This window comes from Marmota marmota, unplaced genomic scaffold (genome assembly GCF_001458135.2).
Source record: "Marmota marmota marmota unplaced genomic scaffold, marMar, whole genome shotgun sequence".
Classification (NCBI taxonomy): domain Eukaryota; kingdom Metazoa; phylum Chordata; class Mammalia; order Rodentia; family Sciuridae; genus Marmota; species Marmota marmota.
Window position 1 is genome coordinate 17,463,970 of NW_025999941.1, and position 20,111 is coordinate 17,484,080.

Sequence of the window (20,111 nt, forward strand, 5' to 3'; positions counted from 1 at the left end):
TCTCTCTCTCTCTCTCTCTCTCTCTCTCTCTCTCTCTCTCTCTCTCCTGTCCCCGTCTCTCTCCACCAGTCCTCTTTTTTTGGTGTTTCTTGTAAGTGAAAGTAACCCAGCGCAGGGTGCCTTGGCGTCCTACTCCTGCTCACTCGCGCCGGGATCTGGCACCTGAGCTACTCTCTCGATTTAATCGCCCCAAGTCAAGAGTTTAAAGACAGGGTTCTCACTCCTGCAAATCGAGCCCTGTTTCCAACCCGTGGTCCCTGGAAAGTTTCGCAACATTTTGAAACTGCTTTCTCCCAACTTCTGCCCTTATCCCGAGAGGGTCTGTAGGTTCCTGTGGGTCCCCAGCCCAAAAAAGGTTAGGAACGGCTCCGGGCAGCGAAAAGGGGCGGGGACTTTGGCGCCCCTAACTACCCCGGGTTTAGAGAGGGGAGGAGAGAGGGAGGGACGCAGTGCGAGGTTGTGGATCCCTAGGGGAAGTACCAGTAGCTAGAGGGATTTCTCATTCACTTCCGTTGGCTTTGGGCAGAGATGCTTGGAGCTGCTCAGAGCAGACTCTTCCAGCTACAGCTCCCTGCGACTGAGGATGCATATTTGAAAGTCAGAACTTACGCCAGAGAGAGTGGGAATGGCGGGGGGAGGAGCAGGGAAGAGAAGAGAAAGAGAACTGTTTAATCCTGGGTGGTTCAAAAGCTCTCAGGGAGAAAGGATGTGCTGATTTCAAGAGAAAGGAAATGGCAATTTCAGTAAAAGATATGATATAAATAAATAGATGATACTTAAATATATATTTAAAACATAAATGTGTATATAATGTGTGTGTGTGTGTGTGTGTGTGTGTGTGTGTGTATGTTTGCCCAAGTGTCCTAGAACCAGGGTTCTCTGTTGTTTGGTAGTCTACCACTCAGGACTGAAAATACCAAAGATTTGGCACCAAAGAGCAATATGCTAGAAGCACTCACAATTCTAGAAATATTCCTATGTGCATTTGTCCAGGTAGAGAGGAAAATGACTTGGCAAGATTGTAATTTCCTAAATAAGTTACTAATCCAAATCCGTTACTGTGGCCACGGTGTGGCTGTATTACTGGAATTTCATAATGGGTATATACTACATAAAGTTGGTAAAGTACCCGTCCGTCATGCACACAATCTGAGATTTTTAAGGATGGCAGTTTTTTCCCTTTCCACATTTCTTATCGGTATGTTATAGTTGTATAATGATGAGATTTGTTGTTAGGAATGCACCCAGTTTAACAATGTAATTGGGCTCTCCCCAGCCCTCCCCCCAACGGTCCACCCCTCCTAGCCCCTGGTCCCTCTCCTCTACTGATCTCCCTTTGATTTTCATGAGTTCCCTGCCCCCACCTCTCTTTTCCTTTTTCCTCTCTAGCTTTCGCATATGACCCTTGACCTTCTCAGTTGGGCTTATTTGGCTTAATATGATGGTCTTAAGTTCCATTCATTTTCCTGCCAATGACATAATTTCATTTTTCTTTATGACTGAATAAACTCGATTGTGTGTGTATGTATATGTATATACACATATATGTATATATATGTGTATATATATATACTGTATATATATATACTGTATATATATGTATATATATATATACTGCATTTTCTTCATCCGTTCTTCCGTTCATCCGTTGATGGACAGACACCCAGGCTGATTCCATAGTTTGGCTATTGTGAATTGTGCTGTTATAAACACGGTGTCCATGTGTCACTGTAGTATGATGGCTTTAATTCCTTAGGATAAATGCCAGGGAGTGATAGCTGGTCCTACGGTGGTTCCATGCCTGCTCTTTTGAGGAACCGCCATACTGATTTCCAGAGTGGTGGTACTAATTGACAATCCCCATCAACAGTGTAGAGGTGATTTAAAGGATTGGCAGTCTTGATTGTTTAAAACAATCTACGGAAGTGTACTTCTGATATGTCATCTTTCTTTCATTATGTGATAAAATTCCTCAGAGCCTGGGACTTGCTAAGGGTTCAGCATGGAACAGAAAAATATCAAGAAATCAATCTATGAGCTGATTCCAGTAAAAGCTATGATAGTACTTTTACTCAAATTACTCAGAAATAGAGTACTTTTCAGTATTTTTCCATTAGATGATTTCCCTCTCTTTCAAGTCAAACCACTCCTGATGAAGAGAACCAAAGAGGGTATAAATTTTACATGTAGCAACGGATTTCTCTGTGTGAACCATCTCCTGTGCTTCTTTTCTAAAAATTTGCTTTATGAATGAACTTTGTCTACAGTTTGGGAAAATTGTTTCTGATACAACACAGTCTTATCCACAAAAGCTGAAGGGGGAGGAGATATCAAGTATCTCCTGAGACCACCCGAGGTGATGGAGACCCTGGACTTCTGCATTTCACGTCCTCCTTTCCTCGGTGGATTATTGCACCTCTGCATCTGTGCTATAAAGGAGTTTTGTTTTAGTACAAGGGATTGAACCCCAGAGCACTTGCTAAGAGTTCAGCATGGAACAGAAAAATATCAATCTATGAGCTGAACCACTGATGGGGTTCACCCACTGAACCCCATCCTCAGCCCTTTTTTATATTTTATTTAGAGACAAGGTCTTGCTGAGTTGTTTAGCTCCTCCCTAAGTTGCTGAGACTGGCTTTGAACTCAAGATCCTCAGCCTCCTGAGCCACTGGGATAACAGGCATGTGCCACCATGCTTGGACTTTGGAGTCTTAGAGAATCTTAGGAAGAGATGTTTGGAATGATGAAGATACTTGAGCTAATTCAGATCAAAACCTTTTGTCTAAGTAGTAATCTTTTATTGAGTCCTTATCGAGTACCAGCCCATGTGCTAATAAACACTGCTTAGTTTTTACAGCCGCTGTACAAGTCAAGCAATGTCAGTCAAATTTCGTTTCACAGGTGACATGACAATAATGACGTCCCAAAAAAGTGAAGTAATTTGACCAGAATCCCTGCCTAGTGATAGTGAGGATTTAAATTCTGTTTCAGTGATATGATCCCATTTCATAATTCTTAAAAAATGAATAAATTATTAATCAGAGTTTGCTAGATTTTAGGGGGGACTGGTAGGGGAGAGGGTAGCAAAAATTGTCCAGAGGATTGCCTCGATTTTCTCTTCTATGTATGATTTTTCTTTGACACTTAGACATGTTTGTCTAATGGTGAGGACTTGATGAGAATCATCTCGGATTTTCACTGGTGTTCCATGGTTTTTTTTCCTTCAGCACCTAGGAGAGGTCTGACACAGTTGATGCTCAACAAATATTGACCAAATGTGGTCTCTCAATTTTGGTTCGACTGTGCTAAAATGGCTTCTTTATTATGTATATTTTTAAAATCAGTTTGGAGTCTGGTTCTATAAAGAACTACACAGAATAATAGAGTCCAGGAAGGGAAAGTAGATTATTCTTTTTCTTTTGGTATTGGGGATTGAACCCAGGGGCACTTAACCACGAGCCACATCCCCAGCCCTATTTTGTATTTTATTTAGAGACAAGGTCTCACTGAGTTGCTTAGGGCCTCACTAAATTGCGGAAGCTGGCTTTGAACTCATGATCCTCTTGCCTCAGCCTCCCAAGCTGCTGGAATTACAGGCATGCACCATCAAGCCGGGTGGGAAAGTGGATTTTGAAAATAAATGACCCCTCACAAAAGTTTGTTCTCAAAGATGCGGAACTTTGTGGTTACTTGGAATTAACAAAGAGTTTTTAACCCATTTTTTCCCCTCTCCTGGGGCTTTATTGGAATTGAATGTTTTTGTAGGTTAAAGTGGAAGTCGTCTTTGGCTGATTCTTCTTGAAAACTGGGCCCCAGAGGAGTGATAATCAACATCAGTCACTAGCCCAAGATAATCTGGGGGATGGAAATGAAAGAGATGGCATCACAAATGACCCTGTTGGCTGAATACCACTGAAGCAGCAGGAAGGGGCCTGAAGCAAAGCCATCTATTTCCACAGAAAGGGAAAGCCACACCCAAATGATAGAGCAGAGGGGGCCAGTGAATGGCTTCCTGAGCGGTCAGCAACAGGTGACTTCAGGGAAAAGATAGAGCACCGGACTGTGGAGAGTGAAGTCCCTCAGAGGAACTGAGGGTGGCTGAGCTCTGTGACCTTGGGTATCACCCTCTCTGATCTAGTTTATTCACAGGATGGGAGTAGGGAGAAACGGTGTCTTGTTTGCTGGCCATGTGGGCAAATGACCTTAGTGTACATTTTTTTTTTTTTTTTGGAAACCAGTTTTGGTACCAGGGATTGAACTCAGGGCACTCAATCACTGAGCCCCAGCCGTATTTTGTATTTTATTTAGAGACAGGGTCTCCCTGGGTTGCTTAGGGCCTCACTAAGTTGCTGAGGCTGGCTTTGAACTCGCGATCCTCCTGCCTCAGCCCCCGCCCCCCAGCTGCTAGGGTTACAGGCAGGCGCGGCTGCGCCCAGCTATACTTTTTTTAACAGTCTTCCTACTACTAACTTCCAGTGCAGCATAATGTTGAGAAATGGTGACAATAATATTAGATTCTCTTTTTTGAATTCCTACTATGTGCTAATCATTGGGTTCTCTGAGCAATCCTGCCACTTGCTCTCATTTTACTTATGATGAAAATAAGACTTAGCAAAGTTAAATGACTTGCCAAACACCACAGAGCCAGAATGTAAAGAGTTGGGGTCTGTACAGGGATTGGTTCACCCCCAAAGTGTGTGATCTCCATCTTGGAGCAGCCTAAGGAACACAGAGCCTTTTACCTAATTGTTCTTGGTGGCTCAGCCCTTGCACCTGGCCTGGTAAATATGATCTGTGAGAACGTTCCTCTTTCTTCCAGTGCTAAATCCCAAGTTCTTAAGAGCTTCTCTGGAGCATGCTCAGAACATTGTTGCTCCAGTTGTTCGTGACCAGCTCAGGGCAGATCTGGAAGGGATGCTCCGTGTTAAGCCTTATTTCTTGCTATTCCAGAACACTATCCTCAATTCTATTGCTCAGGCTTCAGAGCCCATATGGGAATCCCACAAATGTTTAATTTGAGACTTTATCCTTAGAGCCTCAAATCCTTATGCCATCTTCTCTACATCCCGTGAAATGAGATCTTCAGACCTGGGGTTCAACATTAGAACCACCAACAGAACTTGGAAATCCCGGACTTCTGGCTCAAATCCAGACCATGCTCACACTAAAGCCAAATTAGATGGAAACACAGTGTGTCCAAGTGCAGTGTCGTGATTTTCCAACAGTTCAGTTAACCCAGCTATTTACGAGCAATAGGCTCTCATGGACTCTGGTAAGTCTCACCATATCAGAATGCAATATGCCCGCCGAGCCCAGGACTTTTCCCACCTTGTTGGGTTAGCTGGTGGCATTTGTTAGACTTTAAGAAGCATGAGAGCAATGGACGAGTCTGTCTTCTTTTTCATATTTATTTATCTATTTTGCAGTACTAGGCACTGAACCCAGGGTCTCGCACAGGCCAGGAAAGCGCTCTACCACTGAGCTACATCCTCAGCCCAACTTTATCTTCTGAACTGATACATACCTGTTATAATTTCAATTTAGATAGAAGCTCATGTGTGATGCAATGCAAGGCTTAGAGCCCCATCCCCAGCCCTATTTTATATTTTATTTAGAGACAGGGTCTCACTGAGTTGCTTAGGGCCTCACCGTTGCTAAGGCTGGCTTTGAACTGAAGATCCTCCTGCCTCAGCGTCCCCATCCGCTGGGATTACAGGCGTGCACCACCCGTGCCCAGCTCCTCTGCCACACTCTTCGGCCATGATGTTCTGCCTCACCTTGAGCCCTGAGGAATGGAGCCAGGTGTCTATGACCTGAGGCCTTTGGAACTGTGAGCACCAAAATAAACTTTTCTTTCTCTAGTTGTTCCTATCAGATCTTTTGATCACAGCAGCCCCCCCCCCCGAAAAAAAAAAAAAAGACTAAAACAGTCCCTGTGGCACATGGTGGGTATTTACCAATATTTCTAAATGAGGTAACTATTGCCGTCAGTTTGGTTCTAGTTTTCAGAGGCAGTATTTCTTTCAATTTAGAGAAGTCCCTCTTCACACCCACGTACCTCATTTCTGTTTCTTACAGTGTCATTCCTCTTGGGGAGGCAAGTCCTGCTTTAATCAACATCACCAGGATTCCTTTTTTCCTGGAACCACACATTTCCAGAGCTCGGCTTTCTCTAGGGGCTGCTTGAGGACCACGGTGACCAGGACCGTGGGAGCATCCTCACCTGCTCAGTACAGCGGGCAGGAGACCTCTTCCTGGGCAGGTTCCACATCCTTTGTGTGTCCTAGAAGGGGAGTCATAATGGTTCCTGGCCTCCCAGATGCTGGGAAAATGACTAAAGTGGTGACAGCGTTGGCTTGGAGCCTGGTGTGGAGGAAGTGATCTCTGTGGTTGAAGTCAGCAGCCTCACTACCTGCTAGTTAGGAAGGGTGGTCTCTTCCTTCCTCCAGGGCCTGTGTGTCCTTGATTGCAAAATGCTTTCCACACTTCTATTTGCTATTGGCCCCTTCATCTTCTTAAAGATTAAAAAAAAAATTGAAAACAGATTTATTCTCTCTTTCTTACCATCTGCTTAAATGAGCAATTCATATAAGTCCAATTTAGTAATTTTCAAGTAGGTTTTTGTTCCCAGTGGAATCTTTTTAAATAGTTATAACATCATTTCCCTTTGTACATAAAAAAAAGTGGCTTTTTTAGGGTAAGCACATTTCATTCAAAAAAGTCATTCAAAAAAAAAAAAAAAATCAAACACCTCTGCCCCGTTGATGCCAGATAGGTTTTCTGCTCTAATAATATTGATTATAATGGGTATTTCCAGGAACGATGGATAATATTGTATTTAATCCTCCTGCCAAACCAAGGAGACAGAGAATGCTGTTAGACCCCTTTTCTTCCTCCTTTTACTTGTTAGTTTTAGACAAACTAGACCACCTTTTCACTGGAGGAAGTCAGGGTACAAAGGAGATATGTCACTTGGTCCAAGTTGCACTGCTAGGTGCTGAATGGAAGGTTCCAGGGCCTGTACTCATTTATGTTTTATTGGGCTTTACCCAGAATAAACTGGGAAGCTTAAGGATGCAGTTTCCAAGAGTAGAAATCCAAAAACATGTGGAATTCAGATATGGGGACGCTGGGATGGACTAGGCCAGAGGGGATGGTTCGGGGATGGGGTTCAGGGAGTCGGTCACTAATGTGGGATTCTGGACTCAGGCCCACTGGGACTGAGGAGGGGAAGGTCTTTCTGGAAAGGCAGAGCACTCACCTGTGAGACTGGCCCTGGGAGCCTCATACTCCAGTGGCTTCATTGCTGTACCAGTTCTTGGGAACCTCCTTCCCTGGTCTCCAGATCAGCCCAGGGCCCTGTATTGTTTGGATGTGGTCCTTGCTATATAAACACTTGTAAAAATGGCACAGGCTTTGAATTCTTTAGGATGAGCTAATTTGAAGGGCCCTCGACAAAGAAGCTTTTCAAAGACTTTTCAAATCATTTTAGCTACTCTACTAGAAACTATGGGAAGGGGCTGAAGGCAGGGAAGAATAGTTTCATTTTCCAAACTAATGTATATAAAATGTGCAAACATGGAAGTGTGTCCCATGTACCAACCTGACCTGGTAATGAGATTATGTGACATCAGATTAATGCTAGTTGGAAATGGTGTAGTCACCAAGCATGGCCTTTGTATTAACTGGCACCAATACCACAAAATAAGTTGCTTCCTGAAACGTAAGCCTAGCAATTAGTGCCTTCTCCAGTCCCTATCAGATGTTGGACAAATAATCAGTTTTGCAGTGATTTTCATTCCCCACTCAAAACAGGTCTGACAGTCCATATTGATGGCATTCATGGCAGTGTAACGGGAATAAATTTCAGCTACCTGGGCTCTGTACAACAGGAAGTTAGGAAAAAATAAGAACTTACTGGTATGACTTCCTTTTAGATACCTTCAGCATGGCAGTAGAGGGTCTGAATTCCAACGACAGGAGGTGACACAAATTCACTTAGCTCATTGATTCTGAACATGAACCTGGTTCTTAGGAACTCTCTATTTGCTCTGATACCTCCTCCACCAATATGGAAGTTGAAGCAGAGAAGTGGCTCCTTCCCTGATCCAGACTTTCAGCCTTGTGTCCAAGAGCAGCACAGTCCTTAAAAACAGAAACGTGACAAATTCATGACCCTCTCCTCCCCCGGCACTAACATGGTAAAGAGGGAAGGGGACTTTCAAGGGAGAGTAGATGAATGAAATACTAGGCAAATGTTGAAACAGGGTCAGGAAGCCAGGTGTGGTGGTGCATGACTGTAATCCTAACAGCTCGGGAGGCTGAGGCAGGAGGATCATGAGTTCAAAGCCAGCCTCAGCAACTTGGTGAGGTCCTAAGCAACTCAGTGAGAACCTGTCTCTAAATAAAATATAAAAAGGGCAGGGGGTGTGACTCAGTGGTTGAGCCCCCTTGAGTTTAATCTCCAGTAAGAGATAGAGATAGATAGAGAGAGAGAGAGAGAGAGAAAGGAAGGGAAGGAAGGAAGGAAGGAAGGAAAAGAAAGAAAGAAATCGGGTAAGGCTATATGTTTAGCACATAAACACATCCAAGATGTATTGTTCAGAATCCAAGTCACAGAGCTATTCCTCTAATTGGGTCCAACAGTAGTAAAATTGAAGTAAAACAACAATGATGAATTGTCAGCCTGTGCTCGAATATGATGTGCATTTTAAAAAGTCTAAAAAGATGGATATACATTCAACTGTGACCCCTGGTCCTCTCTGGGACTGGGAATTATGGAGATCTTTTCTTTTTATATTTTGACTTCCTCATTTCCATACTGTTTATTGTTACACCAAGAATAAATTAATTTTTAATGAGAAAAATAATGTTTTTCTCTTTAAATAAAGAGATAATATATAAAGAAAATATAGAGTGGTATCATTCCCTTAGGGAAAAATGTTCTCATAAATATGTATAACCTTACCTTTTTCTGTAACATTCAATATGCACTTCATTATTTGAAAATAACCTTATATATTTTGTGTACATGGGAACAAATGCTGAGAAGAGATTTATGATGGCCATGAGGCTTCTGGGGGAAGCTAGTGACTTAGAAATATAAGCGTTTGACAGATGGTAATCAGGGATTTAAAGCATGAATGGGGAATAAAGCTAAGTAACAGGAAAAATACACACACACACACACACACATATGTATGTATTTAAGCTTTCCAAGCTCTGACTGTATAAACAGGAAAGATATTTGTGGATTCATTCACTAAATATGTTTATTGAACACCTACTATGTACTTTGCAAGTAGCAGAGTGGGGAAGAAGTGGGGAAGAGGTACACAAAATAAGTAAGTCATAAATAGGTGTAGAATGATCCTACTGAGTATTGTGAAAGAGATTAAAAGGGAGTCAAGAAAAAGAAGGTAGTATGTTTGAGAATCCAAAGAAGCCTTGGTCACTCCAATTCCAGAAATGAGAAGAGATAGTTGAGAACAGAACGAGTCTTCAACTTCATGGGAAGGAGTTTGCATTTCCTTCTAATCCAAGGAGAAGCCTCAGAAGTATTTTAGATAAGGGAATAGAAAAATGCTTTCTGTGGCTCAGATGGGATTTGTCCCTGCTAAGACCTGTTGAGGCTTGGTCTCTGCTGTATTGTTGGGAGGTGCAGGTGGATCACGTGAGAGCTGCCCTCATGAGGGATTGGGGTAGTTCCCATGAGAGTCGGGTAGTTTCTAAGAGCAGGTTTTTATAAACCCCGTGGGGCTCCTTGGTTTTCTGTACCTCTTGTTCTTGCCATGTGATCTCTTTCGCTTTTGGCCATGTTTGATGCTGCATGTGGCTCTCACCAGAAGCTGAACACATGAGGCTGCTATACTCTTGGGGCTTCCAGAACTTCGAAGTAAAGAACTCTTTTCTTTACTGATCACCCAGCCTCAGGTACTTGGTTATAGCTACACACAAGTGTCTAAGACAGTGTTCTTTTTGTGTTTAAAAAGATCTTTCTGGCTGCTGTATGGAGAATGGAGTTAATGGAATACTGCAATTGTCTGGATGAGAAATCTCTGTGTTTTTTTTTTCTTTTTTTGTTTGGTATAAGGGTGCTTAACCACTGAGCCTCATCCTCAGGCCCCACTTTTTTATATTTTTGTTTAGTGATAAGTTCTCTCTGTGTTGCTTAGGGCCTCGCTAAATTGCTGAGACTGGCTTTGAACTTGTGATTCTCCTGCCTCGACCTCCCCAGCAGTTGGGATTAGAGGCAGGCGCCACCAGGCTTGGCTGAAATCAGTGTCTTGAAGTAAGGTGACATCATAGGTGTTAGTGGTGCTGCCAAGAATCAGGCATATGCAAGTGTCTATTCAAGGTAGAATCAACAGGACATGGTGAAGGATGTCATGGCAAGTAATGGGGACATACACCAAGGAGTCCTAAAATCACTATGCAGAAATTGCTCTTTCAAATATATAAATAGCAACTATCCAGAGAATATGAAAGAACAAAACCCCATAGAGAATGGCAAGAAAAATCACCTGGCTCAGTGGCCCACGCCTGTCATCCCAGCAGCTCGGGAGGCTGAGGCAGGAGGATCGCGAGTTCAAAGCCAGCCTCAATTAACTCAGTGAGGCCCTAAGCAACTTAGTGAGACCCTATCTCTAAAGAAAATATAAAAAAGGCTGGGGATGCGGCTCAGTGATAATGCATCAATCATAATGGGTTCAATCACCAAGACCAAAAAGGAAGAAACAAAGGAACAGGAATGCACATGCCCTATATGAAGAACATTTCAAAACATTCAAGACCTCTCAGGAGATGTGAGTAAGACTATTGCAAAGGTGCCCCTCTCCCTAAGATGTCTATAAAATGATTAGATTCTCCATACAGTTTTTCCTGTTTATTTTTCTTTTGTTTGGGACAAATTAAAGTTTTATTTGACAAAAGCCAAAAGATGTAGACAATGAAGAGAATCTAGAAAGAATGCCAGATAATAAAACAGAACAGAAATCCTTCATAATGAATTTGGGCCATACTGGGTTGTAAATGGACAGGCCAACGGAAGAGAATATTAAAATCCAGAAAGAGATCTCACATGAGGACTTAGTTCTGATAGAGATGGTTTCTCAGTTAGACTAGGAGCACAGACCACTCAGTTCTGGGTGCCGAGAGGAACTTGATAGTCACCCGTGAAAACGCAACTCGGCAACTCAGTGAGGCCTTGTCTCTAAATAAAATAGAAAAAAGGGCTGGGGATGGGGCTGCATGGTTAAGCACCCCTGGGTTCAATCACTGGTACAAAAAAAGAAAACAAACAAACAACAACAACAACAACAAAAACAAACAAACATACACACACACAGATAAAGTGGACTCTGTATGTCAGGCTCTTAACCCGTGTGTTGTCCATATCAGATGATCAAGAATTGAATGTAAAAAACTAAACCAAACTTGTCTAGAGGAGACAGCAGGAGTAACAGCTCTGTATTGTGGCATAAGGAAGGCCTCTGAGCATGACTCAGAACCCACAAGCCATTAAAAAAACCCAAAACTTGAAACACTTAACCTAGTGATAAAGCAAATAAAAACAAATTGCACACAACAAGAGACAGCGTGTCTTAGTTCACTTTGTGCTACTACTCAGAATGCCAGAGAAGGTCATCTGCAACCCCAGGAAGGCCGTGGCTGGCAGTTCTGGAGGGCCAGCACCAGGGAGCTGTGTCTAGTGAAGGCCTTCTTCCTGCGTCACAACATGGCGAGGGCATGGCATGGCAGAAGGGCAGAGAAGAAAGGGGTACGAGTACCCCCATCCACCTGCAGTACTGGTGTCAAGTCGACACGCTCTCCCCTCCTGGCCGGGTCACCTCTCCTGAGACTCCATCTCTCAGCACGGTTATTGCTGATTAAGTTTCCAACACATGCATTTTTGGGGGGACACCTACAAATCACAGCACATCATACTTACATCAGAACTGAATGAGGAACTCAGAAAAAATATTTTCAGGTCATAACAGGAGAGATCCTTCCTTCCACCTATAAGAAAAAACTTACCATTGATATCTCGCAAGAAAGAAAATAAAAATGGCCAAGACTTGTGGAAAGATACTTCATTTTACTCCTAAAAAGAAAAATTCAACTTAAGATTGTACCAATCCAAACTTTTCAATTACCAGACAGACAATCTAAAAGTTTGAGGAACACAGTCCATTACTAAGGCTCCAGGGAACTCTTATATGTGGCTGTTGCGTATCTAAAGGAAATCTGATAAGATCTATCAAAGTTGTGACGTCATCCCCGCCCCCCCCCCCCGCGTTTTACATTTTACATACCTGTTGTGTTTGCTTATGTAGAAAATGACATATACAAAATTCCCCATAGCACTATCATTTCTAATGGCAAGCATCACAAAAAATATAAACTGGGAGGGCCTGAGCGAATGAATCAGGAAACACCCAGACAAGGAAATGTAGTTCCTCTGTGAAAGGAATGTCTGTGTGTGTGTGGGGGGGGTGTGTGTGGAAAAAATACCTGTACATTCCCTCATTTTGCTTCTATATTCTAAAGAAACTCTGAAAGATTATGTAAGAAGCTAAATACAGCAGTCACCCCGTGAGGAAGATGAACAACTGGGAAGAGGGGAGGTCTTGGGCTGAGCTGGAGGCTCAGGCAAGCACGTGTGACAGTTGCAGTGTGAGTCCAGAGTCTGAGAACCAGAGAGCCACGGTGTGGGTCCCATCTAAGTCCAGCAGGCTTGAGACCCAGGGGGAACCACTGATTCACTTCCAGTAGGAAGTACAAGCACCAGCATCCCAGTGTGCAGGCAGGAAGAACGCACCCACTCCAGAAGGGGCTCTGACTGGAGGAGGTCCTGGCACGGGGGGAGGGAAATCTGATTTACTTAGTCTAATGATTTAAGTATTAATCTCATCCAGATATACCCTCACAGAAATACTCACAATAATGTCGCAGTAAACGTCTGGACACCCTATGGCCCAGTCCAGGTGACACCTAAAAATGTCCACAGGCTACCAAAACAGAATAGCCTAGCATCCCCACCCCCCTAGAAAAAATATCTGCTGTAGACAAGAGAGATGTATTTCTCCTAGTTCTGGAGGTTGGAAGTGCAAGATCAGGGTGTGGACAGGTTGGTGTCCTGAGAGTCCCCTCTGTGTGGCCTGTAACAGGCACCTCAGTGTGATCTCACAGGCCTTTCCAACAGTCACCCTGGATTAGAGTCCATCTCTTATCTCACTCACTGCTAATCCCCTTTGAAAGGCCCAGTCTCCAAATATAGTCACACTGGAGGTTAGACTTCCACATCGGGACTTTGTCGGGGACACACAGTTCATGAGGAGTGGAGTTCCAATGTCTTCCCCAGAAAAGGGGAAAGGGTGGGAGGCTTCTTTACCTTTCTGCACCTCCTTGGTGTGAGGTCACCTCCCAGGTGTTAGATCACAAACTCCCAAGTTTTTACCTCTAGCAACTCAGAGGAGATTGGTGCCAATCACTGTGATTGGGAAAAATAGTTTGGTGAGGGGAAAATGTGTTGGGGACATTGGAGATGCTGGGGAGACCCTGTGGAGGAAGGTCAGCCAGAAAGGCAGCTGGTGTTCCCGGAAGAGGCCAGGCTGGACGGCAGGAGAAGGTGGTCTTCTGTGTGCTCCCAGTTCCTGGGAGAGCAGGAGTCCCCAGGGCAGAGCTTCCTACACTTTACTCAGCAGGCCTCAGAATGGCCTGCAGGGCCCCACCCCCAGTTTCTGATTCTGAGGGCTGAGAATTTGCACTTGGAACAATTGTGTGGGGCCCAGGCATTTGCATGTCTAACACTTTGCAGAGGAGGCAGATGCCCGCCAGTTGGGGGCCCCAGTTGGAGATCCTGGTCTTGGGCAATACTTCTCTGTTCTAGCCCTGTAACAGACAGCCTGGGGAGGCTGGAGGGGGGTATCATTACCAGGAAGCTCCTTCAGAACAGACCCAGAGAGTCAGAATCTCTGCAGAGGGGGCCTGGGCACTAGAGGTTTCAAATCACCTCCCCAAGTGATTCTAATGTGCAGCTAGGGAAGAGGGCTTCTGACCAGGGCAAGGACTCCAGAGAAATAAGAGAAGGCCCAGAACAAAGGCCTAAGGATGGACTGAGCCTTTCAAATGCTGGGCAGGCAGGGGAGGACCATCCATGTGGTTGAGAAGTGAAGAGAAGAAACTGGTGCCAGGGCGCACACCTGTCATCCTAGCGGCTGGAGGCTGAGGCAGGAGGATCGCGAGTTCAAAGCCAGCCTCAGCAACTTAGCGAGGCCCTAAGCAACTCAGTGAGACCCTGTCTCACTACAAAATAGGGCTGGGGGTGTGGCTCAGTGGTTGAGTGCCCCTGTGTTCAATCCCGGGTACCAAAAAAAAAAAAAAAAAAAAAAAAGGAATGAAGAGAGGAAAGAAAGATCAGGCCCAGGACACTTGTGTCATGGGAGCAGTTGTTAGGTGACGGGCTCCATGTTGGGTTCTTGTAATAAAGACAGAAATAAGACCTTGCAGTCTTCAAGAGCTCCCTCGGAGTTAAGGGGCCCAACGTGCTTTAAGTGTTGGCATGATGTAGGTTACGGGTGTCCCTGAAATAGCACCTTAGGAACTTAATGCCCAATGCAATAGTACTGAGAGGCGTTTTTAAAAAAATTTGTTCTTATTAGCTACACATGACAGTAGAAAGAAAATGAGGCCGCAGCAAGGTTCTACCTGACGTGGAGAGAGAGCAGACACAGAGGTACAGCCCAGGCCCCCCCAAGATGGAATGTCAGTGACAGCAAATGGTCACTCTCAGCGGTATCGATGGAGGGCCACAATGGGCTTCTGGGGTCTGCCCCGTCCCACTGGTTGGTCTGAGGGTGCCCCCGAGGACGTGTTCACATTGACCAAAGTCATCTCGGTGCACAACTCTGACTTGGGCACTAACTGGGGACCTGCTTCTGAAAAGGGCTTCCTCAAGTACCCCAGGTCAGCTTCCCCAGGACAGGACCAGGCGGGATGGTAAATGAAGACCCCCATGGAGGCTTTGGGGTGCAGATCCCTGGTGTTGGAGATGGTCTCCCCTCTGGAAAATCAGTTTCCACCCCTACACAGGTCCCCGTCTTGTACTGTGAAGGGAAAGCTGTGGCGTCACCTCGGGGCTTAAGGCCCAGCTGTCCCTGGGCAGGCCCGACTCTCCTTACCGCCCTCAGGCCCTGGGGCTGCCCCAACTGCTCTGGGGTGGAGGCCGCTCTGCCACCAGGTTTCCAGCTCCCATCTTCTCACCCTGGGTCAGTGGATATTTCTAAACACCTAAGCAGACCAGGGAGAATGGGACAGTCCCCCAGGGAGTCCAGACATGTGCAACCTGGCAGATATGGGACATGTCCTACCACTGACCAGACCGACCAGCTTTCTAATGTTTCATTGTCTCTCCTTGCTCTCTCACTTCTTTTTTGATAATATTAAAATATTATTTTATGATCCTTAAACGTAGTGACTTAGTAATTTAACTTCACACACACACACACAGACACTCTCCTGTTGGTAGGTAAAGTGGTATATTTACAAGATCATCCACAGCTCCATTGTCTGTGACAGCTAAAGGTTAAAGGCAGCTTAAATATTCATCCGGAGGCCACTGAGTAAGGGTATAACACTCAACAATACAGATGTACACAGCAGTAAAAAGAATAAAGAAGCTATGTTCAAACTGTTCAGTAGGTGGAAAATAACAAGATATTATACAGGAATAATGCATTTAGACTAATACTTATGAATGCACAGGTTTCTGGAAGGATTCATGAGGAGCCCTGAACATTGGTCATGCACAGAGGGGATGGTGGAATATATACATGGGCAGGAGATCTTCCTCTGGGCACTCTCTACTTCAGTTATTATTTAAGTCACATTATGTATTGTTTGATCAAAAATGATATTTTAACCCAGGTGCAGTGGCACAGGCCTGTAATCCCAGCAGCTCGGGAGGCTGAGACAAGAGGATCGTGAGTTCAAAGCCAGCCTCAGCAATTTAGCAAGGCCTTAAGCAACTCAGTGAGACCCTGTCTCTAAATAAAATATAAAAAAGGGCTGGGGATGAGGCTCAGTGGTTAAGCGCCCCTGGGTTAAAAAAATAAATGCTATTTTGAAATATTTAGTGACAGAGAAAATTACTCATAACATCATTAAGAAAAAAAAATATATAGCAAGAGTATTTGTTACCACTAATGTATCCATGACTGTGCATACCTGTGGGTGTACCCACATGTGTGTACAAAGCCAGTATTTAACATGTATATTCCAGGTGACAGAATGATGGGGATTTTTAAAATTTTCTACTTTCATTCTTATGTGAATTTTCAAAAGAAACAATGATACTCATATTTCGTACTGAAATGTACGATAAATTAAATGATGTGAATATTTTTTAAAGGCAAACATTCCTCACTGTAAGTCACGCCAACATATTAGAAATGTGGTCTGGGAGGTACAAGTGTGACACTGTGAGGGTTTGGATCTGGAATGTCCCCGAAAGCTCCTGTTGAGGTCCTGGCCCCAGGACCGCAGTGTCCAGAGGTGGGCTTTTAGGTGATGACTGGATCTTGAGGTGCCACCACATTAGTGGGTCAGTGCCTGGAGAGCCGAGTAGGCTATGGTGGGGGTGAGGTGAGGAGGTCAGTCCCTGGGGGTGTTTCTCTTGTCCCTAGAGCCTGCTTCCTTCTCTCTCTGGCTTCCTGGCTGCCACAAACTGAGCAGCTAGCATCCCTCTCCCATGACCTTGCGTCATATTGTACTGCCTTGGAGTCAGCCATTTGTGGACTGGATCCTCTCCAACAGGGCGTCAGAATGAACCTCCCCCCTCTAAGCTGGTGTGTCTGTGGGCCCCAGTGATGCGAAGATGACCAACATGGACATGTGGCACTATATTATGTGGAGGTGACTGAGAGGACAGGGCTGAAGGTGCTGAGGAGGACAAGGGCCAGGGCCAGTTGCTTTGAATCTGATTGACGCCATCAAGGGAACATCAGCAAGAGCACCTTCTCCAGTTGTACAGCATCCTGAATTTTCTCTCAACTGAAAATTTTTTAATTTGGGGGGGAATCCAGGGCGCTTAACCACTGAGCCCCACCCCCAGCCCTTTTTATATTTCATTTTGAAGCAAGGTCTCGCTGAGTTGCTTAGGGCCTCGTTAAGTTACTGAGGCTGGCGTTGAACTTGTGATCCTCCTGCCTCAGCCTCCTGAGCCGCTGGGATTACGGGCGTGAGCCACTGTGCCCAGCAAAGTTTTAATTTTTTAAGGAACCAATAAACATTTATTCCAATTCAAAAGGAATATATAGACATATACACATAGATAAGAGTGCATAGTTGAAATGGTGATTCAGTACTTTTAAAAACTTGTGGCTCAGTGGTGGAGCACTTGCCTAGCATGTGTAAGGCACTGGGTTCGATTCTCAGCACCACATAAAAATAAATACATAAAGTAAAGGCATTGTGTTTATCTACAACTAAAAATACTTTTTAAAAAGACTGCTTCTAGAGCCAGACACTGTCTGTCGTCCCAGCTACTCAGGAGGTGGAGACAGGAAGATCACTGGAGCCCAGGAGTTTGAGGTCAGCCTGAGCAACATAGCAAGGTCCCATCTCATAAATTTTTTTAAAAATTAATCTTGCTCTAATGAAATCATCCCAACAATTTTATCTTTTCTTCTTTGTTATTTTTAATTAATACAAGATTCATATAATATTAACCATTTTAAAGGAAGCAATTAACTAGTATTTAAAATAGTAAATGTGCAATTACCGTCTTTTTTTAGTTCTAAAATATTTTCATCATCCTCCACCCTACACCAATTTTTTAAAAAATGGACACATTAAGCAGTTGGTTCCATTTCCTTCCTTCCCTAGCTCCTAGCAACCATCAACCTGCATTTTGTCTCTCTGGACTTATTTGAGATATTTCATAGAAATGGAATCATGTAGTATGTGACCTTTTATGTCTAGTTCATTTCATGTATCATAATGTTCTTAAGATTCATTTATATGGTAACGTGTATCAGTACTTCATTCCTTTTTGTGGCTGTATAGTATTCCATTATGTGTATAAGCCACAATTTATTTATGCTTTTATCTAAGACAGATATTCGGGCTGTTTCCACATTTCAGATACTGTGGACAGTGTTGCTCTGAACATTCAGGTACACATCTCTGTTCTGAGTCCCTGATTCCAATTCTCAATATGCCTATGAGTGAAATTATTGGATGATGTGGTAATTCTAAGTTTAACTTTTAAAGGAGCTGCCAAACTGTTTTCCACATTGGCTGAAACATTTTAGATTCCTACCAGAAATATTCAGAGTGTTTAATTTCTCCTCATCTTCTCCAACACAGGCTATTTTCAAAAAAAAATTTTTAAACAGCAATCCAAGTGGTATGAATTGGTGCCTCATTGTGCTTTTGATGTTCTTTTCTTACATGTCAAATGATGTTGAGCATCTTTCCCTGTGCTTGCTGACCATTTGTATGTGTATTTTGAATAAATATCTACTCAAATTATTTTCTCATTTTTTTATGGAGTTGACTTTTTATTATTGATTTGTAGATGTTCTTTATATATTCTCCAAATATTTTCTCCCATTTTGTATATTGCAACTTTACTGGCAACATCCTTTGATGTATTTGTTACTTTTACTCACTAATATTGATATGGAGAAATACTATTTTCTTTTCTTGTAATTTCTCCTAAAATTATATCTTAGTCATACTTTTGTATTTGTACAACTTATCATTTTGATGATTGCATACCTCTTTGTCATGCTCATCATCATTCCTGGTGTTGGCAAATCATTTAAGGTTCTTTTGATTAAACAGAACAATTAAATCTAATACAACAATCAGGCCATGAGAGGATTGGAAACCCCAGGACTTTGAGGGTCTCATGAGTCTGTAGACTTTACTTTTAAATAGCAAAAGATGGGGCTGGGGGTGTGGCTCAGTGGTATTGCGCTTGTGTGAAGCACTGGGTTCAACCCTCAGACCACATAAAAATAAATAGATAAAATAAAGGTATTACAAACATCTACAACTAAAAAAAATTACCAAAAAAAGCAAAGGAAACCTCCTTATCATTCAGGAAATTTTAGGTGCTCTTTGCCAGAAACCAGAGACAAAAACCAAATATGTTTCTTCTTTCACCAAACTTCACAAGGCACCTAATTTTCAAGCCTCTACCTTGCTGACTGTATGATAGGATTTTTACACACATTATAAATCATAGTCATCGTGTTTATTTATGTTTATTTCTACATCATCATTGTTGAAGATGTAGAAATAAACATACCTTAGCTTGTTCTCTCCACAATCATGCCTTTTTTACCTCTCCTGACTCAGTGCCTTCTGACTTCTGGGTAAGGTAGGTGTGGACATTATCCTTGGGTGAGCAAAAGGATTTTTTAAAGAAACATGTTTACCTGCAAAGTAAATTTGATCCCATGAAATTTACAGACGGGTAGTAGCATTTGCTGTGTGCAAGACTGTGCTGAAATAGAAGTAAGAGACCCAGTCCTTGTCCTCAAGGTGCTTAGAGTCTCATGACATTGATATATAATTTTAACCCACAGTAGATGACAAGAACATCATGAGAAATACTCAGAGTACTAAAAGACTTTGAGTCCTAGAATATTTTGAAGTAAAAAAAGTCATCCCTTTGTTGAGGCTAAAGAAGCTTCAGGAAAGTAGTGACCTTTGAGATGAATCCATAATTGCCGGAAGAATTTGCATAATCCAAAAGTTTGTGTTTTCTAGTTTTTAGTGACAGAGGTTCAACTCAAACTAGTTGAAGTAAAAATAGGTAAATATGTTGCTTACCTAATTTTAAAAAAATGCAGGGCATCCTGCTTCAGGTTCAGATGTATCCAGATACCTTATGATCCCATTAGAGAGCTGTCTCTCCATTTAGGGGTTATTTTTACCCTGTGTGACCTTGTTTTCTGATAGACTTATTTCCTGTCTAGGTAAAGATGGATAGCAGCTCTGCAAAGCTCACCTTGATATTGTGTCCATCAGTCCAGAAAAAAAAAAAAAATGAAGTATCTTTTTCCCTGATAAATCCAGCAAAATATGCAACTAGGGCT

General features: G+C 43.2%; 1 long non-coding RNA gene across 4 annotated transcripts in view; it reads left to right on the forward strand.

Moving 5' to 3' along the window:
• The window catches only part of LOC125616268, a 221,012-nt gene that overhangs the window by 7,361 nt on the left and 193,540 nt on the right, over positions 1-20,111 (forward strand). The window lies entirely within an intron of this gene.